The sequence below is a fragment of the Cajanus cajan genome, chromosome 8 (assembly GCF_000230855.2).
Source record: "Cajanus cajan strain Asha chromosome 8, NIPB_CcT2T_4, whole genome shotgun sequence".
In the NCBI taxonomy this organism is placed as follows: domain Eukaryota; kingdom Viridiplantae; phylum Streptophyta; class Magnoliopsida; order Fabales; family Fabaceae; genus Cajanus; species Cajanus cajan.
In genome coordinates this window covers 35,375,029-35,400,276 of record NC_138524.1, presented here as the reverse complement: position 1 = coordinate 35,400,276, position 25,248 = coordinate 35,375,029, and the positions used below count along the sequence as shown (strand labels likewise).

Sequence of the window (25,248 nt, the reverse complement as noted above, 5' to 3'; positions counted from 1 at the left end):
TCTATATTTTGATGCTATTGAGTTCATAGATCCATTGTTGATTGTCTTGATTTTTCTTCCATAATCAACTTGTTAGGAACTATTTGCTTTGTGCTAATTTTGAGTTTATTTTGAGTCTCTCCATTCCTTGTATGTGTCCGTGATTGGACCTCATGCATTGCATTTAGATTTTGTTTTTAAATCTTTGTTTTGTCTTAGAAGTTTGTGTTTAGTCCTTACTTGTTGCAAATTCCTTGGAAGGGTAAACTACGTAGCCCGATTCATATCTCATCTGAGTGATGCTTGTGCAACCATTTTCAAGCTACTTTGAAAGAATCAGTTAATAGAATGGAATGAAGAGTGTCAATTGGGCTTCAACAAAATTAAATAATGCTTGATAAACCCACTAGTGTTGATACTCCCTATCAAGGGTAAACCTCTAATTTTGTATCTCTCAATGCTTGAAGACTCCATGGGATGTGTGCTAGGACAACAAGATGAAACTAAAAGCCAAGAAAGGGCCATATATTATCTAAGAAATAAATTCACTGACTATGAAACACGATATTCGCCCCTTGAGAAGACTTGTTGAACTTTGGTATGGGCTGCCCAAAGACTAAGATAGTACATGCTAAGGCACACCACCTGGTTGATATCTAGAATGGATCTTATCAAGTATCTATTCAAAAAACCTATACTCACCAAAAGAGTTTCCAGGTGGCAGGTGCTATTATCTAAATACAACATCACCTACTGATGGAACCAACTTCTCCATGAGGGCTAGTGGTTGATTCCTTTTCTTTTCCAAGGATGAGATGATGAAAATGATGATCTCTTCAAGGGGAGGAAGTGACGAATAAGGTGTATGGATGGGGTGAGGTGAGGCACAAAATAAAAGGGAAGAAAGGGATGATGTTTGGTGTTTAGCTCCTTTAGGCTAGCTCACTTCACTTAGGATGATGAAGGCCAACCAAGGGGACCCAAGCTCACTCAAGGAAGAGAGGAGAGGATAGGGGTTGTGGAGTTCCTAGGGGATTAAGGAAGGAATGTTGAGGCAGAACTCTCACTCAATATCATTAATTTCCAAAGTGGCTACAAGGTGGATGACCTAGAGTACTTATAGAGAGAGAAGGGCATCTATGGTTTCTTGGGAGCATGCTCACTATGTTCCAACAATTCTATTGGTATTTGATACAGATTCTTGTTGAGTGAACATTCTTGCCATTCCAAAATCTGAAATTTTTGCATTCATATTTTCATCAAGAAGAATGTTACTAGCTTTCAAGTCTCTATGAATAATTTTGAGTCTCGAGTACTTATGAAGATAGAGTAATCCTTGAGAAATCCATTCTATTATGTTGAAACGTTTCTTCCAATTTAACAATTTGCTTCTAGTATGATCTTGCCAATGACAATATATAGTGATGTGTTAGAATGGTAATTGTATAAAGCAAATATGACATTTTAGACTAGTATTTTTGTTCATTTATAAAAGCCTAATATATATTTACTTAGATATTAGATACTTTCTAGTAAGGTAAACATAAGTCAATATAGTCAATTTATCATCAACAACTAATAATGAAAATTTTAGTTGAGAAAAAGCTCAATATTACTCTACTTATGTATTGCAACTGCTGCATATATAAGACTGAAAACATTTTCTTTTGTTTTGCTTTTGACCTCCTAAAGAACACATAACTAAATAGACTCTCACATATCCCTTACCGAATAGATAGAAATCCAAGCTCTTGTTTGGCATATACTCATAAATTAAAATCCTCTCTTCTTTTTCAATGCAACAACCAAGTAGTTGTGCAAGATTCATGTGCTGAAGTTCACATATGAGTGTTAATTCATTTTTAAATTCAAGAATTCCTTGTCGAGAAGTTTTAGAAAGACTTTTCACAGCAACTTCTTGACCCGTTGTTAAAATTCCATGAAATGACAAAAAAAAATTATATATATATATATATATATATATATATATATATATATTATCAATCCTCTAAAACAAAATTATTAATGCATAACTTGATTAGCTTCAAGTCACCTTATAAACAGGTCCATAGCCACCTTGTCCTAACTTATTTTCAGATGAAAATCCATGTGCTACCGTCATTACTGATGTATACTTAAACACTTTTAAGTTGTTTCCCTTTTTTAAATGAATTTCAAAATCTTCCATACCAGATGACCGATTGTAGGTTGCTAAACGTAACATCTTCATCACTATTCCTTTGCTTTTCACTACAAAAAAATAGGTGATGGAAATCTAATCCCCAAGGATCCCTTTGGAAGAGGTAAGACCAAGAAGGGTGAAGGGTGATCCAAGGATGCTCACACTTGAAGACCATTGGGCCTTTAACTAGGTCCATGGTTAGGAAGCTAGAAGAGGCTTCTAAAGAGGAGGTGTTTCTTAGACCTTTGCTCATCATGAGCATTGATTATAGTTCCTCTTATTTGTCTCTTAAGTTTCCATTGTACATACTTCTATAGTTGTTTTCTTGTACCTTGTATATAGTAGATACTTGTATAGGTACATTTTTGCCTTTGTATTTTTGTGAGGCACTTTATTTCCTTTTTAGTAGCTATTGTATATGTCGCCACCCGCCGAAACGGACCTTGGCATTCGCGACGATGGTCAGACTCTTTTTAAGTTTTGAAAAGTGGTGGATTGTTAGAACGACTTATTCTCAAACTGAGACCTCATCGAACTAACAATTTTATTAAATGATTCACCAATCCATGTTAATCCCAAGCGGGACCCTCCATGGATTAGTGGTTTTCGCAAAAAGAAGGGTTCTTGGAGTCGCCACCAATGTTTTACTCAAAACATTGGAAAAAGATATAAGGCAATTGATTTCATAAATCAACTTTGGCCATTACAACCAGAGTCGGGTAAGGGAGTCGGTTACGTGCGGGGAAGGTGTTAGCACCCCACAACGCCCCTTTCGGGTTCCCTATGACGGATTATTTCATAAATAACAGTGTAAAATTACTAAATTACCCCTATTTATTATAAACGGCTATGAATAAGATATCTACATGACGAATAAATTAAACATGCGATGCAACAATCAGAAAGCAGTAAAAGGAAGGATTTTGAAGAAGAAACCTTTGAAGCGTGCTTTTATATATTCAAATGTTAGGAGGCTTTTTGGCGCTCCCTCCCACTACACGCTCGCTCGCTCCTTCCCTAAAAATTAATCTTTACTATGGAAATCAAAAAGATTTCCCTTCGACTAGTTCGAATTCTCAAGCTAAATGCTCAGAACTCAAGAACTTCGTCGGATCGGCTCTCGGAGAGAATTCTAGGGCAGAACACTGCTCAAAAACCCCAGAATACTCAAGAAGAGAGTCCAAGAAGTGTGGAAAAGTGTGGAATGACGTCCAAATGACGTCCTATATATAGGAGTGAGGCGCAGTACGGCCTCTGACATCAATACGGCCCGTACTGAAGATTTGAACTACAGTACGGCCGTATTGAATTCAGTACGGCCGTACTGAAGTTTCAAAAACTTCAGTACAGCCGTATTGGTTTCAGTACGGCCGTACTGAAGTTCAAAAACTTCAGTATGGCCGTATTGGGTTCAGTACGGCCGTATTGTAGTTCAAATTATTCAGTACGGCCGTACTGAACTTCTAAGAGGCCGTATTGAGCTTCAATTCTCCCACATCCTTACTTTAAGCTACTCTAAGACCTCTAAACCTACAGATAATCATCCTAGGGTCTTCCAGGAGTCCTTCTGGCTGACTTTCCTTCGGTCTTTGAGAGTCTTCGAGTCTTATTTCCAACCCGGACAATTTTAGGGGTCTACAGTATATTGTTTCTAGGGTAGGTTATTTGGGCACTTGGACTCCATTTAACCTAACCTAGAAATACATTCTTTTCTTAGTTTTCTAGTAGTAGGATTGGGAGTGGCATTAGCAAGCTAGAGAGTGCCATTAGCAAGCTAGAGAGTGTTACTAGCAATTTAGCCAAAAGGTGGTCCTAGGCTAAAATTTACATATTGGACTCATTTTACTCCTAATTTTTCATAGATTTGATTTAGCTAGGTTCCATTCACATTGGATGAACCTAACTAAATCAAATTATCAATTTCAAACCCGGTTGGAGTAAATTAAGTCCAAAGAGCCGCCCACCTAGATGTGTTCACACTTGTGTTCACACTTGGCCAAATAGCTTGGTTCTTCTCAAGCTTGGAAGCTTGAAGCACAAGCTTCTACTTAGCTAGCTTACCAAGAAAGCTAAGTGAGGAGCTTGCTCTCCAAGCCTCTAGACCATGGGTGGTTAGCTAGACCTTACCATGGTTCCTAGTGAACCATGGTTAAGACTAGCTTACTCTCCAAGCTTCCTACTCCTATATTTTCGTTTTTCCCTCTTTGTAAAACACTTTTGATGAATTAGAGATTGTATTTTCTGAGTTGAGATCAGATTTCTCTCTTCCAAAAGTCCCTAAACCTCTTTGAGTGCATCCAATTCTCTTATCCCTTCCATAGAAGAGTGTGGTGAGAATTGAAGGGGCTTATCTCTTCTTCAAGGAGTGGCGCCTCTTGGGAGTTTTCCTCCACCAACCGTGGTGGCCTTAAGGCTTCCTCCTCCATAGGAAGCCTTAACCAAGCATAGGAAGAATCAAGGAGTTCAAGGTCTAGGGAGGAGCTTGAAGGGAACTCAACATCAATCCGGGTTTCACAACAAGACTTCCATCATTTGGTATCAAGAGCTAGGTCTCCTTGGTAAATTCGTTCCTATGTTTCTTTGTCTTGTTTGTTCGTCCAATATCATCTTGTATATGTGTCTTTGCTGTTCCTCCATGTATTTCCTTTTTGAGTCTTGTGTTTGTGTGCCTTGAGTGGTTCTTGTGTCATAACCATAAATCTATAGAACACACTCACTTTATCTTGCTTTTCTTGATTCATTTTATAATTTCTTGTGAATCAATCTTTGTATGTGCCTTTAGGTATTCTTTGTATGTCTTTTTGATTGTTTTAGGATTGCTTTTATCTCCCTTTGAACTCCTATAATTTTCGGACTTAAAAGAAACTCCAAAAAGAAACAAGAATACAAGCTTTTTACATTTCTTAATCTACTAGTTTTGTCTTAGAGTTGTGTAGTTGTTTTTCTTGTCATTAAATCCTTGTTGTGCCTTTTTCTTTTTGAATCTTAATGTGTTAATCTCTGTTCCTATATTGTGTCATTGCTGGTTGAACATTAAATAAATCTTAGTGTGCTCATAAAGATTCCAATGCATGTTATTAGACCTAACATGTTCTAGAGTCAATTTTTGTGAACTTCTTTTGCTAATAGTTTCTTAGCAATTTGTGACCAGCAATTCCTTGTGTGTCTTGTGCTTGTTTTGACAAAAGAAAACAGAGGTAAAAGTGTATTGAAAACGAAAATTAAAGTGTACAAAAGAAGTGAACAAACTAGTACTAAAACTAGTAACAATTTGTGTTGAAATTTTTGACTAGTACACTTACACTTCTACTCTTCTTGTTCTTCTTTTCTCCACCACTTGGAAAACCTCTTTATTAATTGTTTGGCCTCTGTTTGAAGTGCTTACTCTCTGTATTGAAAGAAAAGAAAGAAAAAAAAAAAGACCATCATCATTAGGGGCAATGAGATCCTAAGTGAGGAAAGCACTTCATCTTCTTCATCATCCTCAAGTGAAGAAGATGCTAGTCTTAGTTCTAGTGAGGAAGCACCGTGTGAAGGTGACCTATTCATTGCTCAAAGGTTACTTACTAACCAACCCAATGATCAATCACAAAGAGAGAACCTTTTCCATTCTAGATGCAAAATTTTTAAGAAAACTTGTTCTCTCATTGTTGATAGTGGATCTTGTAATAACTTTGTAAGCCAAAGGTTGGTTGATAAGCTTAACCTAACTACTATAGCCCATCCTAAAACTTATAAACTTCAATGGCTTAATGAGGATGGACCTATAGAAGTTAAGGATCAAGTAAATGTTCCTTTCTCCATTGGAAAATATAAAGATGAAATTTTATGTGATATAATTCCAATGGATGCAAGCCACATTTTACTTGGAAGGCCTTGGCAACATGATAGGAAGGCCATTCATGATGGTGTTACAAACAAAATTCGCCTAGTCCACCTAGGCAAGAAACATACCTTGACTCCTCTTTCACCTTCACAAGTGTTGGAGGATCAAGTATTTATGAAATCAAAAAAAAAGAAAAGAGGAGAAAAAGAAGGTTCTAGAGTTGGAGGGTAGTGTCTCCTCCAAGGAAGTTGTTCCTAGAAATCAATTTTTAATAGAACATTCTATTAAAAAATGTCTTCTAGTTGAACAACCTCTTAACCTTCTCAATGCTAAAAAGACACTACTCTTGGAAAAGAGTAAGGAGGATAGTGTCTCCTCCAAAAATCTTGTGCAAAAGGAAAGTCACTTTTTAATTCAAAATGATTGCAAAAAGACTTTTCTTCTTCACAAAGATTTTAGCTCTTTTTCTACTGCTGCCACAACCTTAGAGCTTAAGATCCACAACCTAAACATTTTTGAAAATAAAGGATCTCAAGTTCTTAGTCTTGTGAAGAAGGAGTGGACTTCACCTAGTTCTACTTCTTATGCTACTACTTTGGTGGTGCCCAAGGTAGACAGCCAATTGTCTATTTAGGACTTCTCCTTCTTTAGTTGTTCTAATAAAGCACCCAACCTTTGGTTTATATTGTTTATTAGATACATCTTATGGTGTCTTATTTTCTATATTTGATCTTAAGGGAAGTTCAAACTTCTTTGAACTTAACTATACTACTTCCCTTCAAGACCAAATTAGATCTTATGACTTTTCTAAACTCTTTACACTCTCTTCCATGATGTATCTAACATTTAATATGATCAAGGGTTGTCTAGGTAGTTTCCTTATTATATTCACTTTGTTTTCTTGTAGAAGCCTAGGTTACTACATAGGGTACTTTAGGCAAGATATCTTAGTATATAGGACTACCTCCTTAGTTTGCTATAGTTTTAGCATTTTCACATTTTTAGGATTTAGTTTTACACTTAGAATACACTATAGTGAGGATCCTATTCTTATGCTTAGAGAACCCATCCTTCCTAGTCTAAGGACCCTTGCTAGGACTATAGAAGGAATTCCTCATAGGGTGCACTTTCCACATATGTTATATGAATATGTCATCCCTAATGCTTTGTTTCTTATTTTCATTGTAGGTGATGCTATCTTTGTGGAAGGACCACTGGATTTGAGGACAAATCCTTTCGAAGGGGGAAGGTATGATGGAAATCTAATCCCCAAGGATCCCTTTGGAAGAGGTAAGACCAAGAAGGGTGAAGGGTGATCCAAGGATGCTCACACTTGAAGACCATTGGGCCTTTAACTAGGTCCATGGTTAGGAAGCTAGAAGAGGCTTCTAAAGAGGAGGTGCTTTTTAGACCTTTGCTCATCATGAGCATTGATTATAGTTCCTCTTATTACTCTCTTAAGTTTCCATTGTACATACTTGTATAGTTGTTTTCTTATACCTTGTATATAGTAGATACTTGTATAGGTACATTTTTGCCTTTGTATTTGTGAGGCACTTTATTTCCTTTTTAGTAGCTATTGTATATTGTTTCTAGGGTAGGTTACTTGGGCACTTGGACTCCATTTAACCTAACCTAGAAATACATTCTTTTCTTAGTTTTCTAGTACACTACAAGAAAAATGCTGATTTCCCACGGAAATTTCTGACGGAAATAGGTAAATTTTCGACGGATTTTGCTTTTTCCGACGGATTTTAATCTGTTGGAAAAAGTGGCGTCGAAAAAAAAAATTCGTCGGAAATAATTTTTTCGACAGAATTTTCCGACAGAAAATTTCGTCGGAAAATTTCGTCGAAAATTTTCGACGGAAAAATCCGTCGGAAATTGCTGTCAAAATTTTCGACAGAAAAATCTGTCAGAAATTGCTGTCAAAATTTTCGACGGAAAAATCCGTCGAAAATTATATATATTTTTTTATTTTAATAAATTTATTAATGTAACAACTCTCATATTTGGTCTCTCAAAGGTTCTATTTCACAATATTTCACTATTTAGGATGTTTTATCCTTACTTGTGCAATTTGTGGGAGACTTCCCAGAAGGTCACCCATCCTAGTACTACTCCAGGTCAAGCACGCTTAACTGTGAAGTTCTTATGAGTTAGCTACCGAAATGTCTATGTATGTTGTCAGTATAACTTGTACAAATTAATTCATTTAAGTCATCCTCAAATATACAATCTCATATTTGTACTATAATAATAATATATAATAATTTTATATTACGAATAATAATAATAATAATAATAATAATAATATATTTAATTATTCTTTATTTATATGTACTTACTTTTATAATTAACATCTACTTATTTTTATTTAAAATTATAATTTAAATTATTTAATTTTATAATTTATAATGATAATATAATTTATAAAATTATAAATATTTATTTATTACATACTTATAAATTAAATTTTAATATTTTAAATAAATTATTAATTATTTTAATATATTTATTTACCTTAAATCAAACATATAAAATTTAAAAAATGTATTTATCCTTATTTTTTTCTAATTATCAACTATTAATAAAATACTAACTTAAAATCTTATCTAATTATATATAATATTTTCATATCAAATTTAAAACCAGATATTAGTTATACAAAAATATTAAGATCATATAGTAAATTGTCAATAAGATTTTAGTTAAATAATTTAAAATAATTAATATTTCAATTATATTGTTAATTAGCAAATAATTTATTTCAAAACTAATTAATTTTTTATATTAATTATTAGTATAATTTAATAACTTTTAATTTAACAATTAATTGGATCGATGAAATTCAACATACCATGAGTTATTGAGCGGAATAACTTTACCAAGAGTTATTTTGTAAGTTATCTTAAATCAAACATACAAAATTCAAAAAATATATTTATCCATGTTTTATTTTTTAATTATCAACCATTAATAAAATACTAACTTAAAATCTTATCTAATTATATCATAATATTTTCATATCAAATTTAAAACCAGTTCTTACATTTTCGACAAATATAAATTTGTCTGAAATATTCTATCAATAATATAGCTTTTCCTACAAAAATTTTCTCATCAAAAATATAAATTTTTCGATAGATTTAATTTTGTTTTATAAGAAATCATCTTCGATTAATATAACATTTTGTATATATGATTTAAGAGTAAAAAATTTTCAATTTAATGATTGAATTTACAAAATTTACATTTAATATAAAGTTATTGAGCGGTGTACCACTTAGTAAAATTTATACCATTGTAATTATAACCCCCCTCATATATATATATATATATATATATATATATATATATGTGTGTGTGTGTGTGTGTGTCTATATATATATATGATTTAAGAGTAAAAAAATTTCAATTTAACGGTTGAATTTACAAAATTCACATTTAATATAAAGTTATTGAGTTGTGTAACACTTAGTAAAATTTATACCATTGTAATTATAACCCCCCTCATATATATATATATATATATATATATATATATATATATATATATATATTAAATGCGACTTTTACAATGTATTACACCGCTCAATAACTTTATATTAAATGTGAATTTGGTAAATCCAACTGTTAGATTGAAAGTTCATATCTCTTATAGATTATATATACAAAACTTTATATTAATCCAAGATGATTTGATACTTCATTTTTATAAAACAAAATTGATGTAATATATTCATTTCAAAATACACTAAAATATGAACACTTGGATTATCTTCCAGTTGTTGTTCAATTTTAACAAAATTTGATATACACGTATAAAGTGATATGAACATTCAATTTAACGGTTAGATTTACAAAATTCACATTTAATATAAAGTTATAGAGCGGCATAATACTTAGTAAAAGTTACACCGGTATAATTATAACCCCCTATATTATATATATATATATATATATATACACATACATATATATACAGGTGCACGTTTGGAATAGTGAGGCACTTGCCCTCACTACTATTTGACATATACATAATTTTTTATCTAAAAAAATAATATATTTTAAAAAATAAAAATTATATTCTAATAAAATAAATATATAGATTCAGAAAAAATGTTTATTTATTTGGCTGTCAAATTTTTGAAGGAAATTAATTCTCATGTGATAAATTTTTTTTCTTAATAATGAATTAATTTTTAAAAAAAGTTTAATTATAATATATATATGTATATATATATATGTCTTAATATTCACATATATAATGTAATATATTAAAACAAATAATTTTTTGATAAAATAAAATTTGTAGCATGTATGTTTTTCTTTTGTATTTTTTATTTATTGTATACGTTGATTGAAAAAATCAAAATAGTAAAATTGTATACATTGATTAAAAAAATCAAAATAAGAAAAATCATAAGATTTATATTCCATTTAGAATTGTTATTATAAGATATATTTTAAAATAAATTATCATCTAAAAATATATATTAGATATTAAAAACATATTTATATCATAAATAAATTAAATATATATAAAATAATTATAATATATATTTATACCTTTAAAAGATATATAAAATTTTTAACACTAAAATATATATAAGAAATTAAAAATAATAAATTAAAAAAAAGAAATTAAAAAAAGAAATTAAAAATAATAATTAAAAATAAGATTTCCGACGGAAAATTCTGTCGGAAATTTCTGACGGAATATTCTGTCAGAAATTTCTGACAGAATATTCTGTCGGAAATTTTCTGGCAGAAATTTCTGATGGATTTATTTTTCCGTCAGAAATTTCCGACGTAATTTTCCATCGGAAAGTTTCTATCGGAAATTTTCGACGGATTTATATTTTCGTCGGAAATTTCTGACGGAAAATTTCTGATGGAAAATTCTGTCGAAAATTTCTGACGAAAATATAAATCCGTCGGAAATTTCCGACGGATCCATATCCGTCGGAAATTTCCGACGGATCCATATCCGTCGGAAATTTTCCGTCGAAAATTTACATTTTTCTTGTAGTGTGGTAGTAGGATTGGGAGTGGCATTAGCAAGCTAGAGAGTGCCATTAGCAAGCTAGAGAGTGTTACTAGCAATTTAGCCAAAAGGTGGTCCTAGGCTAAAATTTACATATTGGACTCATTTTACTCCTAATTTTTGATAGATTTGATTTAGCTAGGTTCCATTCACATTGGATGAACCTAACTAAATCAAATTATCAATTTCAAAATCGGTTGGAGTAAATTAAGTCCAAAGAGCCGCCCACCTAGATGTGTTCACACTTGTGTTCACACTTGTGTTCACACTTGTGTTCACACTTGGCCAAATAGCTTGGTTCTTCTCAAGCTTGGAAGCTTGAAGCACAAGCTTCTCCTTAGCTAGCTTACCAAGCAAGCTAAGTGAGGAGCTTGCTCTCCAAGCCTCTAGACCATGGGTGGTTAGCTAGACCTTACCATGGTTCCTAGTGAACCATGGTTAAGACTAGCTTACTCTCCAAGCTTCCTACTCCTATATTTTCGTTTTTCCCTCTTTGTAAAACACTTTTGATGAATTAGAGATTGTATTTTCTGAGTTGAGATCAGATTTCTCTCTTCCAAAAGTCCCTAAACCTCTTTGAGTGCATCCAATTCTCTTATCCCTTCCATAGAAGAGTGTGGTGAGAATTGAAGGGGCTTATCTCTTCTTCAAGGAGTGGCGCCTCTTAGGAGTGTTCCTCCACCAACCGTGGTGGCCTTAAGGCTTCCTCCTCCATAGGAAGCCTTAACCAAGCATAGGAAGAATCAAGGAGTTCAAGGTCTAGGGAGGAGCTTGAAGGGAACTCAACATCAATCCGGGTTTCACAACAAGTTTTCCATCAATAGGTAATTACTGGCGTTTTTTTTTTCGGTTATCATAAACTGCCAAAAAATGTTACATTTGTCACAATGGTGGTTATCGCTACAAATTATTGACACTTTCTGGCGGTTTTAAACCGCAGGAATGGTAATCGTTACAAGTGTTGGTACTTTCTGGGGGTTTAAAACCGCTAGAACATTCAATAATTTTTTTATTAAAATTAAACTTAAAAAAAACATTTTTAAAACGAAGTCCGGCAATCTGTGCGCGAGTAATGGTAAGTACGCAGGGGTACTTTGGGGAAAAGATGAAAATGAATCAAAGTGCTTCCTTTTTAAAATTTTACAATTTCACTAACTATAGCAAATATCAGAAAAAAAGAGAAAAAACATGCAAGAGCAAGAGGCGAAACTGAAAACCAATTCGGAAGAGTGAAGTTTCGTTTCGTTTAGTTTTCTTCTTCCACTGAATCCCATGGTGAGAGTGAAGCACACGCCAGCTTCTCGCAAGCTTGGTACGTTTCAATTTCAACATTTTGCTTTCAATTTTTGAAAAACCCTCATTTTTGAAAACTCTTCCCAGGTAGGAAGAATAAGGCGCCGCACGCATCCACCTCCGCGCCAGATTCACTGCAATCTCAATCGGTAACCCTCTCTCACTTTCTCTTCGCATTTCTGATTTGTGAAATCCCTAACGACCTTTGTTTTCTGAATTTCAATACTGTGAATGAAGCCCGCAACTAGAGAGAGGAGGAGGAGAACTGAACAAGAGTTGTCGCAAGGTATGTATGTCACATTTTTTAGTTTGTTTTGTGTTGCGTTGTGTGGTTGCAGTTTCATCCTGTTGCAAATTATTTTTCAAAGAGTTCCAAAAGAGTAATGTACGTAGGATGTGTTACTTCTTGAATTTCAGAAATTTTTATTTTTATAATGGTAATGATTTGGATTTGAACATCTCTACTACATGTTCAAAATTATTACTATTTAGTGTTATCTTCTAAAATTGGTAAATTGGTCTTATTGCTGTCTTAATTTGTGAATCAATTGTTTTGGTATAGCTATATTGCTCTCCACTTTTATCTTTTTATGGATCCTTTTGAAGAAATGGGGATGGGAGCCAGAAAATTTGAGCGATTGTTGGGGTATAAGCATTGTTATACTAGTATGTGGCAGAGATGTTGTTGCAAATAATTAGTTTTTATTATTAAGCATATTTTTTCAGCTTGATAATGACTAATCTTTCTAATGTAATTTTTTGAATCATCCTGCATGAATAATTGGGACGACTTTAGTGCTGCATATACAATATTTAGTATATGAAATTTTGTTCCTCTTTCACAACATAGAAATAGAAGATTGTGTAAATGAGGTCATAGAAGATGTTGTGGTACTTGGTTTGACAGAAGTGGAATGGTTAGTTAACTTTCCAGTGTTATATTTGTGTTCTTAGAAAGTTAGAATTAATGAATTCAAAGAAACTAGAGTGTTGTGTTCAATATTTATTTAAATGATTTTGTGATAGCTAATAAAATTTAGATCAAATCTTAATTGTTAGGGGTGTTACGTAATTACATAGGATTTCTCCTAAAGTACAAGCCTAATCGATATTCAATTCCTTTGCTTTTGCTCTTCAAATATAAAATGTATTGACATGTATTTTAGTGATTGTTTAGAGTTAGAGTTCAGAGGCTACTCTGGTATGCTAGCTGATTTTTTTTTAGTCCGAGAAAACTCAAGTTTTTAACTAATTGGAAATTATGCTAGTTTAATGGATGATACTGATGGTTAAAATTTTTCTTTGGATGTGAGTGTGTGTCATGCCATAAGTAGTGGTTGTTGTGATTTTATCCTTTTAAAGTATTTTGCACATTGTTGTGTTATGTAGTGATGAATATGAAGTCAGAAAAGGTTTAAAGGTGGAGCCAATTCTGGATGCTTCTGGTCACTTAATTAGCTTAAGTAATTCTCTTTATTCATAAACTTTTGTTGCTATTATATTGTATCAATATGATTTTACTTTCTTGCCATCTTGTATTTTTTGGGATACTCTACTCATGGGTTGATTCATTTCACTATTTGGTGTAAACTACAAATAGATTCTACATGCATTATTATAACATTGATTAGTCTTAATGGTCCTTACTTTAAGAAATAATTTTCAAAGGTGTTCAAAGAAGGTGAGAACAAGTAAATAATTGAAATCTCAATATTGGTCTATTCTAATTTTTAAGTGGAACTTCAAATTTTATTTTGATGCTAGTATGTAAATAACATGTAGAATGAATAATATATGTATTGAATTTACAATGTCATCTAATTACAAGTTTGTTGACTTTTTGTAATAATTACTTTAGAAGTTATACTTGGGATGATTTATGATTGGGTGATGGTGTAGAATATTCTATATTGTTGGTGCATGTTTGTTATATGGTTTACAGACTGTATTATTTCCTCTGTCAGTCTTGAAGTTGTTTGGATGTTTCCATGTTAATAATATGTAATAATGTGGAAAAAATAACCTGGATTTGTAGAGTAGCATGCTTAGTTGCATCTTTGTTAGTTTGGAGAAGGGAATTGGGTTCTAATGGAAGAACTTGCCAAATGTGACTTCCTTTTAGTTTTCATTAGTTTGGTTTTGTTTGTTTTATTCTATTATTGGATTCTAACAAGTTACTGTATCGTATTCCTAATGGTACCTAATGGTGTGATGGTTATAAATGAGAAGTATTCCTTTCCTAAATTGAACTGTTTTACATTGTATATGATATGAAGTAAAGGGCAACTTGTGTTAGTATTATTGACAGAAGTACTATTTTGGTAAACATTGCTGACAAGCAGGGGAACAAAATGTGTGTTTTGCAACGATGGCAAGTTGAAGCAAGATATGTAAAGTATGCAAAGGTTCAGGTATATCTCTCTGTTTACATATGCATAAAACAAATTGAGATTGCTTCGAACATCTGACAACATTGTGTTTATTTCACATTTTTTAATTTACACAACACAAATCATTTTGGATATGTTTCCACTTTCTACTTTATCAGGAGTCAATACGCTTGTTGTCTGTCTGTATTTATCATCCATCTCTATGCTACTTTCACATCCCATTTTGTTATAGATTTTTTCTTATAAAAAGAAAAAAGGAAGTGACAATAGAGTTTTATGCATTGCTATAGAGTTGCTCTTGATTTTACATAAGTTATTGATCTTGGTGTAGGCTAAGTCTCTCTCAGATAAACTTCAAGAAGTCATACTAAGTTCTAGTGCTAGCAGTACATCACGAAGTGATAATCTTCAGGATCTATTGGGAGAAAATGAAAAATACACCATATATAGATTTAAGAGGTAAGAACTTGTATGTTTAAATCTATATCTTAAATCTTGACCACCAAAAAGATATATATCTTGAACAATCATTTCACTAGATGAATGCAAAGCTCATATCTGGTTCTAGCTTCAAGGTTGACTCCTGCACCAGTCCTGAACTGTTGTTCTTGTACAAGTTTACCATGTGAAATATCAAATTTTTTCATCTAATGTAAGAGTTTAATTTTAATTCTCAGATCTTGCACATTTGCTGATGGCCTTGGAGGCACTTTTGATGTGAATATTGAAGATTTGGAAACATCCAGGCTGATCCATTGTTGTATACGTTCGAACAAGATAGCAATATTCACCTGTTCTGCAGCAAATTTGGCATCGTGACAGTTCATTTATCATTTCTTCACGTAGTTGCACTCTAATTTTAATTCTGGTAAATTGATCTCTCTTAGATGACTTTATGTTGTTTCATGTCTGTTAATTTATTGGTTACCAGGAAATTTTGCAGTAGACAGCTTGTAAATGCCTTCTATATTTTGAGATGATCTATTTTTTTTCTTAAAAAGATAAATTACATCTAGTTTTTGTAATTCACAAACAATTCAAATTTCTTTGCTTCGTTTAGGTTAGGTCACAAACCTCTTTACTCAATTGGTACCTAAACTAATGCCATTTTTATTTTCTCCTGGAGCAGAACACAAGTTGGACTCCAACTTATCCTACATTCTCTACTCTCTTGGACCTTATTTGCGCGCTTCTCTCAATGGCGTTTACTACTTCAAATCACAAATCTGGCAGAATTCATGCAGGTTTCACGCAATCCTTTTGACATCGTTTATCGCTACTAATCTTGTGTTGCTCTTTCTTTTTTTTTTTTTTTGTGGAGGGGGGAATAAAACATAGTTGTAATAAATGACTTGAGCGATGATTGTTGGACAATTAAAAGCATCGTGTTAGGAAGGTAATTCATGAAACTACACAAGAATATATGGGTATCTATCACATGCTTACTCAGCTTGGATTGCTGCTGCCTGTGGCTTTCACTATTGTCGACTCGTATGATACTTAATTTTTGTTGTTGTAAATTTTGACCCTGCTTTCACTTGTACTTGAAGTCTCTAGCTGAAACCCAATTTAGAGATTGTTACTACTAGTACCTGTTAAATATGCATGCATTTTTTATATGAGGTAATAATAGATTCTGTAAAAAATATACATGCTGCTAGTTGCGCCTAGCACTTAAAAGGATAGAATCTACAGCTTGGATTATAATGGTATCATCTAGAACCTTCTAAACCCACTCAATGGTTGGTTAGCAGAATGTAACATTTCTTATTCTTAGAAACAGAAGCATGGTGTCTTTCTCCCATCTATATTAGCTATTTGCTGTGTTGCTGGGGAATATATCTTAAATTTTCCAGATGACAAACAAGTCAGAAACTTTGAATTGGAAAAATTAAAATGAATTTTGTAGGGGTTTTAAACCGCCAGAAAATGACAAATAAGTCAAACAGAACTGAATATTTGTGGCAGTTTTAAATTGCCAGAAAATGTCAAACAAGTCAAACAAAAATGCATTTTGTGGCGGTTTCAAACCGCCACAAAGAGATTGAATTTTCTAGCACTCAAAACCAGCGTTTACAAAATATCCGCCGCAAACGATTTTTGGCGACTGTAGATCCGGCGGTTATTGATGACGCCGATAATGAAATTTGTGGCAGTTTTTAACCGCCAAAAACTACCAAAATAACCGCCACAAATCACACATTTTTTTGTAGTGTTTCTTCCCTATTTAAATGAATATGTGAAACATTAAAATTATATATTGAAGTTTGATCAATATAGATTGTGTTTGGTAAAGTACTACACTGTTTTTATAGTATGTAAACTACCTTGAAGCAACCCCAAGCGTGTGGTTCAGCGGTAGGGGTTGATCCACGCTTAAGCAAGGTCAGGGGTTCGAATCCTGCCTAGTGTATGCAGCCGCGTTAAATCTTGGGGCCAGCTATCCCACCCTTTGAGGTGCCTCTAACGTAGCAAGGAGATTAGTCACTGCTATTGGCGGTGGATACTCCAGGGACGAACAAAAAAAAAAGCATATATTTTCATTTTTTCATGGCTAGGCACATAATGAGTAAGCAAATTATGGCTACAGCAGTTGCTATTACTGCACCTATCCATGTCCACTTTTTTGTACCTGCATAGAATTTATACATATATAATTATTAACTAGTGGCGTAATAATTTTTCAACACTATCAAAAGATTTCCTTCTATTTGGAGATAGACAAGCCAGACTGTATGTGACTAAGGTAATATGATAGTGTCCATTCTATTCTAGGAGTCATGATAGAAAAAACCTTCACAAATTGAATCACTTATATTTATCTTTTGAATCATTTTTATTTACCCATATGGCTTACTAACCGGATCATCAAATTTTATTCAAAACAAAAGAGTCTCAACATCTCCCCCTTTTCAAAGCCCCTAATCTCACTTTCCTACAAAATCATAGATTTAACAAATTTTCACTATATTTTGGATTCCAAATATTTAAAAACATTTCATAACCTAAATTTATTATAAACCTCCCGCATATTTGTATAAAAATTAATAATTTAAGGACTTTAGGTAAAAGTAATTCATAAAAAAGATAAATTTATTTAACATTAAAAACAGAGAAACTTAATTAAATAGAAAAAGAACCAAAATCGTAGACTGTACACTGTAAACTATGTGGATGTTCAGAATTTACGTAGCCGTTTCCAAAACTACCAGAATTTACGTAGCCGTTTCCAAAACTACGTCATATATCCTTAACTGTGTTTTTTTTTTGGGTTCGTTCCTGGAGTATCCATCGCCGATAGCAGTGACTAATCTCCTCGCTACGTTGGAGGTACCTCAAAGGGTGGGATAGCTGGCCCCAAGATTTAACGCGACTGCATACAGAAGGCAGGATTCGAACCCCTGACCTTGCTTAAGCATGGATCAACCTCTACTGCTGAACCACACGCTTGGGGTTTAACTGTTCTATTTAAGTCCTTTAAATTTGAGTAATGTATTTTTTTTTCCTAAAATTTAAAATTTGTGTTTTTAAGTCCTCGAAATATAAAAATTATTATTTTAATTTGGGCTCTCAAATTGATAACTTATCATTTTATTGAATATATTTTTTTGCTCTCTTGAATTTAAAACATGTGTTTTTAGTCCCAATATATATATATCTATATATATATATATATATATATATCTATATATATATATATATATATATATATTATATAAATATCATTTTAGTCGTCAACTTAAATGTCATTTGTAAATATAGTGCACAAAATTCTTCTAGTAATATTATTACTATTGAAAATATCATATTAACACAATTGATACCACAAAACTGTATCAATTTATTATTGTCATATATTAGTTGTTATGAGGGATTAAAATAATATTCTTTTTGAAATTACAAGATTAAAAAAAAAAAATTTAAATTTGTGGACTAAAATTATAATTTTTATATTTTGAGGACTAAAAATACATGTTTTAAATTTGAGAAACCAAAAAATATATACAAAAACTAAAATATTTTTTAAAAATTATAAGAACTAGAAAAACAAATTATAAATTTGGGAGACAAAAAAAAATTACCCCAAACTTAAAGGACTAAAAATATAGTTAAGTCATACATATATAAAAAAAATATACAAAAAAATACTATTCTATCACTATCCATTTAATTATGTAATATTCTAAATGCATCATAATCTTTCAACTATACATTACACGAATGTTGCAATTTAGAGTTGGCCAAAATCCGACTTTAAATCATAAAAGTCGACGTAATATTGTCGGTTATTCGTCAATTTTTGGCTGACGCTAAATAAGTCGACACAATTTTTTTTGTGATAACAAATTTATTTATTTTAATTTTTTATTGTCGGTTAAGCCGACACTTTGTCAACACAATATATTTTATTTTTTTCTTTATCTTCTTTTTCCAGCTTATCATTTATTCGTTCGTATTTTTAACATTCCCGGCCAGGACTCGATCTGTGAACCTTGAGGTCTTAAGTGAACTTGATAACCAAGTGCACCAGAACACATTATGCGTATATAACATTTAAAAAATTATCTTTATCTCTCTCAAAACATGTATACTGTCGGAAAAACCGACGCTATTTTAAGATGTAGCATCGGCTTTTTCGACACTAAATTTAAATTAAGTTTAGTGTCGGAAAAGCCGACACTATTTTTTAAAGAATAGCGTCGACTTTTCCGACACTAATTTAATTTAAATTTAAATAAGTTTAGTGTCGGAAAAGCTGACCCTATATTTAAAGAATAGCGTCGGCTTTTCCGACACTAAACATAATTTAAATTTAGTGTCGAAAAAGCCGACGCTACATCTTAAAATAGCGTCGGCTTTTCCGATAGTATTTGCGTCGGCTATTAGCAGACGCTTATTTTTCGCAACTATTTCACCATTTTCTTGTAGTGATATTTTTTGTGGAGCCTAGAATCCATCCTATAGTACTGAAGCATATATTGCTTCCAAGTCTTATGTTTTGGATTATGACACGTTATGTGTGACACCCTCTACCCCAACATACATATACAATAATTATAAAAAAAATAAAATTTTTCATCAATAAAAATCAAATTTCCAACCACGTAAGGGTAAAGAGTTCACATTCATAAACTTAATCCAAATAACATGCCGGTAAAATTACAAAGAAATAAAATTGAATTTTCCAAAATAATTTAATAAGAACATCTTAAACTAATCCTATCTATGTCCCGATGTCACATGTCCTATCAGAGCAAAACCTAACATAGAAGTCTAAGCTTCATCACCAACATCTTCAGCCTCACGCTGATGATCACCTGTATAACAGTCAAAACAAAACAACATGAGAAAAGGGAGTGAGAAACATCTCACTCTGGCTCACGGTATAGAAATATACGCCGGATAGCCAAACACAAACAAGACAGATATAGCATAGATATGTTAATAACAATATTTCATCTCACTCATCCAAGACATAAACCATCACTTTATCATATAACATTGAAAATGCAGATGTATGGACACGGACTACATATTATCATGCATGTGGCGCCAGTAAAACATCACATGGTGTAACACCCCAGCAACCCGCATGTGGATATTGTCCGCTTTGGCCGCAGCCCTCATGGTTTTGCGTCTGGCAATGGCACGCATGTCACCCCAAAACGCGTCCACACAAGGAAGGTATCCACACCCATATATATGGCATGCTTCGTTCTCCTTCCTAACCGATGTGGGACTTCACAATCCACCCCCCTCATGGGAGTCCAGCGCCCTCGCTGGCACACCGGCCCGGTCCCGGCTCTGATACCAAATGTAACACCCCAGCAACCCGCATGTGGATATTGTCCGCTTTGGCCGCAGCCCTCACGGTTTTGCTTCTGGCAATGGCACGCATGCCACCCCAAAACGCGTGCCATTGCCAGAAGCAAAACCGTGAGGGCTGCGGCCAAAGCGGACAATATCCACATGCGGGTTGTTGGGGTGTTACACATGGCATATTGCCGCTAGCAATACACGAAGAGTAGTCTAGGAGTACATGCCGGGTCACACCCTCTGCACACTCTCACTAGAAGGATATACTACCAGAGTCTCGTCGGAATAGCTAAGTCGCGCAAGATACATCCCATGCACACAATGGGCGAGACTGGGACTTCCAAACCGAGCTATCCCCAAGGACTAATCCCCAAAGCTTTTACACTAGGGGGCCTTCTCTGGCGGTGTATTCCACATCGTACCCTTAAAACACTTATGCAAATGATGCATGTCAATCAAGACTCTATGCATTCTCATATCACATTATCATTTCCCATGGTCATTTCACATCATCACATTTCGTCATCATATTTCATTATCACATTTCATATCTCATATCTCAATCACATTTCACATTATCTCATCATATTCACAAAGCCTCCACAGAGCACTTTAATTTATATCAAAACTCGTTTATTTATAAAATTAAATACATATTTTTACATATCATCAAACAAGGAATATAACAGAACAATCAAAAATCAAAACAGAAAATATTCATATTTTGCCTATTTCTCATAGGGTTTCCCGCAGGAACCCATAGAGCACTCTAAATCATATCAAAACATATTTATTTTCAAAATTAATCACATACTTACACATTACATTTAACAAGGAATACAATAGAGCAATCAGAAATCAAAACAGAAAATATTCATATTTTGTCTATTTCTCATAGGGTTTCCCATAGGAACCTATAGAAATCTAAAATCATATAATTAATTGCATATAAGAAAAATAATAAGAAAAACAGATACAATTGGGAGAAACCCCTCATACATGAGCATACAAAAATACAGCAATACACAGGATTGGGGGCCAATCCCACTACCCAACATATATTCCCACACCTAGAGCAAGATTTCTCACTCCCCCTTACCTCGATAAGAAGGAGCTGAATCTTGTTGGTCGCCCCCTCTAGGTTCCCCTTCGTCTTCAGAGAGGAAGGAGAAAAAATGTCAAAAGTGAAAAATGCGTTTTTCTGGAGTGCCGGAACGCATTTATGGGCATCAAGCCGTGGCCAGAACGGCCTGTTCCGAATCCGGAACGGCCCGTTCTGAGCCCGTAGAACACGTACAATAGCCTCTCCAAGAACGGCCCGTTCCAAAATCAGAACGGCCCGTTCTGGGTTGAAATTTTACTCATGAATGCTTGAGTTGGAACGACCAGTTCCCAAACTGGAATGGCCCGTTTCAAGGCTATGGAATCCAGAATTAGTAGTTAATAAATAAATAAATAATATATATATATCAAATTAAAATAAAATATCAATACAATTTAAAACATAATTTTCTTCAAATAATAATTATAACAAAATATCATAATTAATAATATTATACAAAATAATTTTCATAAATGATTATTAATAAAAACCTTTAAAAAATCAATCAAACACATTTAATTAATCAAAATAATTATAAGGAAATAATCTTCATAAATATAAAAATAAATAATAATTATTCGTAGTATTAGTAGAAAAATTCGGGGTGTTACATTATGAAGGAATCAAATAAATTACACTTACCCTTATGCTGATCACGAGTTAATATGTTCTCCAGCAAGTAAAAGTTTTCACTAGTACTGTTTAAAGCTTAATTTTTTGATGAATTAATCCAGTGAAAGAAATAACATCTAGTTCCATTACGATAAAATTCTTTGAATCCAACACAAGTACAATTGCTCCAGCAACTAGCCTCGCAATCACTGTAACCATAACTTGTATTCTTCTTTGAGGTTGCATTTTGGTAACTCACGTAACCAATCTTTCTTCAAAACACATTGTGACACCCTCTACCCCGCATACCATAACACATAATAATAAAATTTGAATAACATAACATTTCATAATTAAAATATCAAACGTGTTCAGATAGAGAGTACCACATCCATAACTTAACAAAATCAGCGAAAATTACAAAGAAATAAAACTAAAGTTTCCAAAATAATTTAATAAAGCATCTTAATCTAATCCTATCTACGCCCGATGTCACATGTCCTAACAGAGAAAATACCAATATAGAAGCCTAAGCTTCATTACCAACATCTTTAGCTTCATGTTGATAATAACTTGTAAGGCAGTCAAGGAAAAACAACACAAGAAAAGGGAGTGAGAAACATCTCACTCTGACTCACAGTGTAAGAATATACACCAGATAGCCAAACACAAACAAAACATATATAACATAGATAAATTAATAATAATATCACATTTCACTCATTCAAGACATATCAATTTTTCATATAACATTAAAATGCACATGTATGGACACGGACTACATTTTATCATGCATGTGGCGCCAGTAACATATCACATGGCATATTGCCGCTAGCAATACATGAAGAGTAGTCTAGGAGTACATGTCAGGTCACACCCTCTGCGCACTCTCACTAGAAGGACATACTACTAGAGTCTCGTCGGGATAGCTAAGCCACGCAAGATACATCCCATGCACACAATGGGCGAGACTGGGACTTACAAATAGAGTTATCCCCAAGGACTAATCCCCAAAGCTTTTACACTAGGGAGCCTTCTCTGGCGGTGTATTCCATATCGTACCCTTAAAAACATTTATGCACATGATGCATGTCAATCAAGACTCCATGCTTTTCTCATATCACATTTTCATATCTCATTCCCATATCATATTATCATGTCTCATCATCATAACACATCATCATTTCACATCACCATATCACATTATCATGTCTCATTATCATATCACATCATCACATCACATCACCATATCACATTATCATATTATCACATCATATTCACAATTTTCACAGAGCACTTTAATTCATATAAAAACATATTCATTTTCAAAATTAACCACATACTCATGCATCACATCTAACAAGGAACACAACAAAGCAATCAGAAGGCAAAATAGAAAACATTCATATTTTGCCCGTTTTCTCACAGGGTTTCCCGTAGGAACCCACAGAAATCTCAAATCATACAATTACAATTTTAAAATTGAAATTAATCATTCATTCAAGCAATTTATACAATTAATTACATACAAGAGGAACAATAGATGAAACAGATACAATTGGGGAAAACCCCTCATACATGAGCATACAATAAATACAACAAACACAAGATTGGGGGGCCAATCCCACTACCCAACATATATTCCCACACCCAAAGCGAGGTTTCTCACTCCCCCCTTACCTGGATGAGCAGAAGACGAATGGTCTTGGTGTGATCTAAGGTCATTCCTGAGTACTCTTCCTTAGAGCTATTTGTTTCTCCTCTTATTTTCCCTAACCCTTCAGAACGCAAATGAGACAGATAGGGTTAACATTACCTAACTCCTTTCTTAAAATTAATCCATTGGACTGGTTCAACCCAACCCATTTTCCTTCTCTTCTAACCCACTTCTCTTTTTCCTCAAAATAATTAAATAAAATAAATACATGTATATTATAAAATATTTTTCCTCTATAATAATAATATATTTCTGACCCAAAATATAATAATATAATTTCAATAACAAAATATCATATAAAATCAACCTTCTCTTAAAACATATAAATATTTATTTAAAAAGTCTAATAAAAATACTTATTTAATACGTACAAAATAATTGTCCAAAACAATAATTATTTAAAACATACAAAATAATATTCCTCTGTAATTATTAAAATAATTATGACCAAATACCATATAATAATAATAATAATAATAATAATATTATTATTATTAGTAACTTTTTTAAAAACTGGGGTGTTACACACATCACCACAGTTCCTACACTTAGGTATATCCTCCCACCTTTGGCACCCTCTATCAGAGTTGTTGTACCCAAAACACATATCAGCCCTTGCAACATACACTTTAACATTAGCTAACTGCCCCATATCCGTTAAGAGCCACAACAGTGTACCATTTTCATTCGTAGTTGTGAAAGAGAATGAGTCTTCATTGGAATTAGACACAACAGTTTACTTCAACGTGCATTGTGCATCTTCTAAAATGTGCTCAAGGCTATTGTTCCTCAGTTTCCCACTTCGCCAACAAAATTTTCCTCGTCTCTTGATGATCAACTCTTGCGCCATTGGTTCCCATTCGAGGCTAAAGGCACCTGGAGTCGCAAGTGACTTAGTAAACCACGAAACCAGGAACTAATGATGGCCTGATTTGTGATTAAACCCTAACTTCATGGTAGGAACCAAAGTGTCACATTGATAATCAAAACTCTGCCACAACACACTCATTGTAGACCCATTTGGGTGAAGTTTTTGAAGCACAAAGTTTCCTGTGTCCAACAACGTGGCCATAGTGTTTTTTATAGGGTGAGGTGAGAATAGAGGATTATTGGTTTCCCATGTTAAGATTCTATTTTCAACACACTAGAGTGGTTTAGTGATAAAACTGCAGAATCTAGGTGTAACGTAGTTAATAGACTGAAACGGGGCGTTCCCAGATTGGAACGGGCCGTTCTAAACTACTAAATAGTCCTGTGAATCTTGGACTGGAATGGGCCAT

General features: G+C 33.3%; 1 pseudogene; it reads right to left on the bottom strand.

The window, feature by feature from the left end:
• Positions 1 to 1,141: 1,141 nt before the first annotated feature.
• Positions 1,142 to 25,248, bottom strand: LOC145950439 (G-type lectin S-receptor-like serine/threonine-protein kinase At1g67520; annotated as a pseudogene).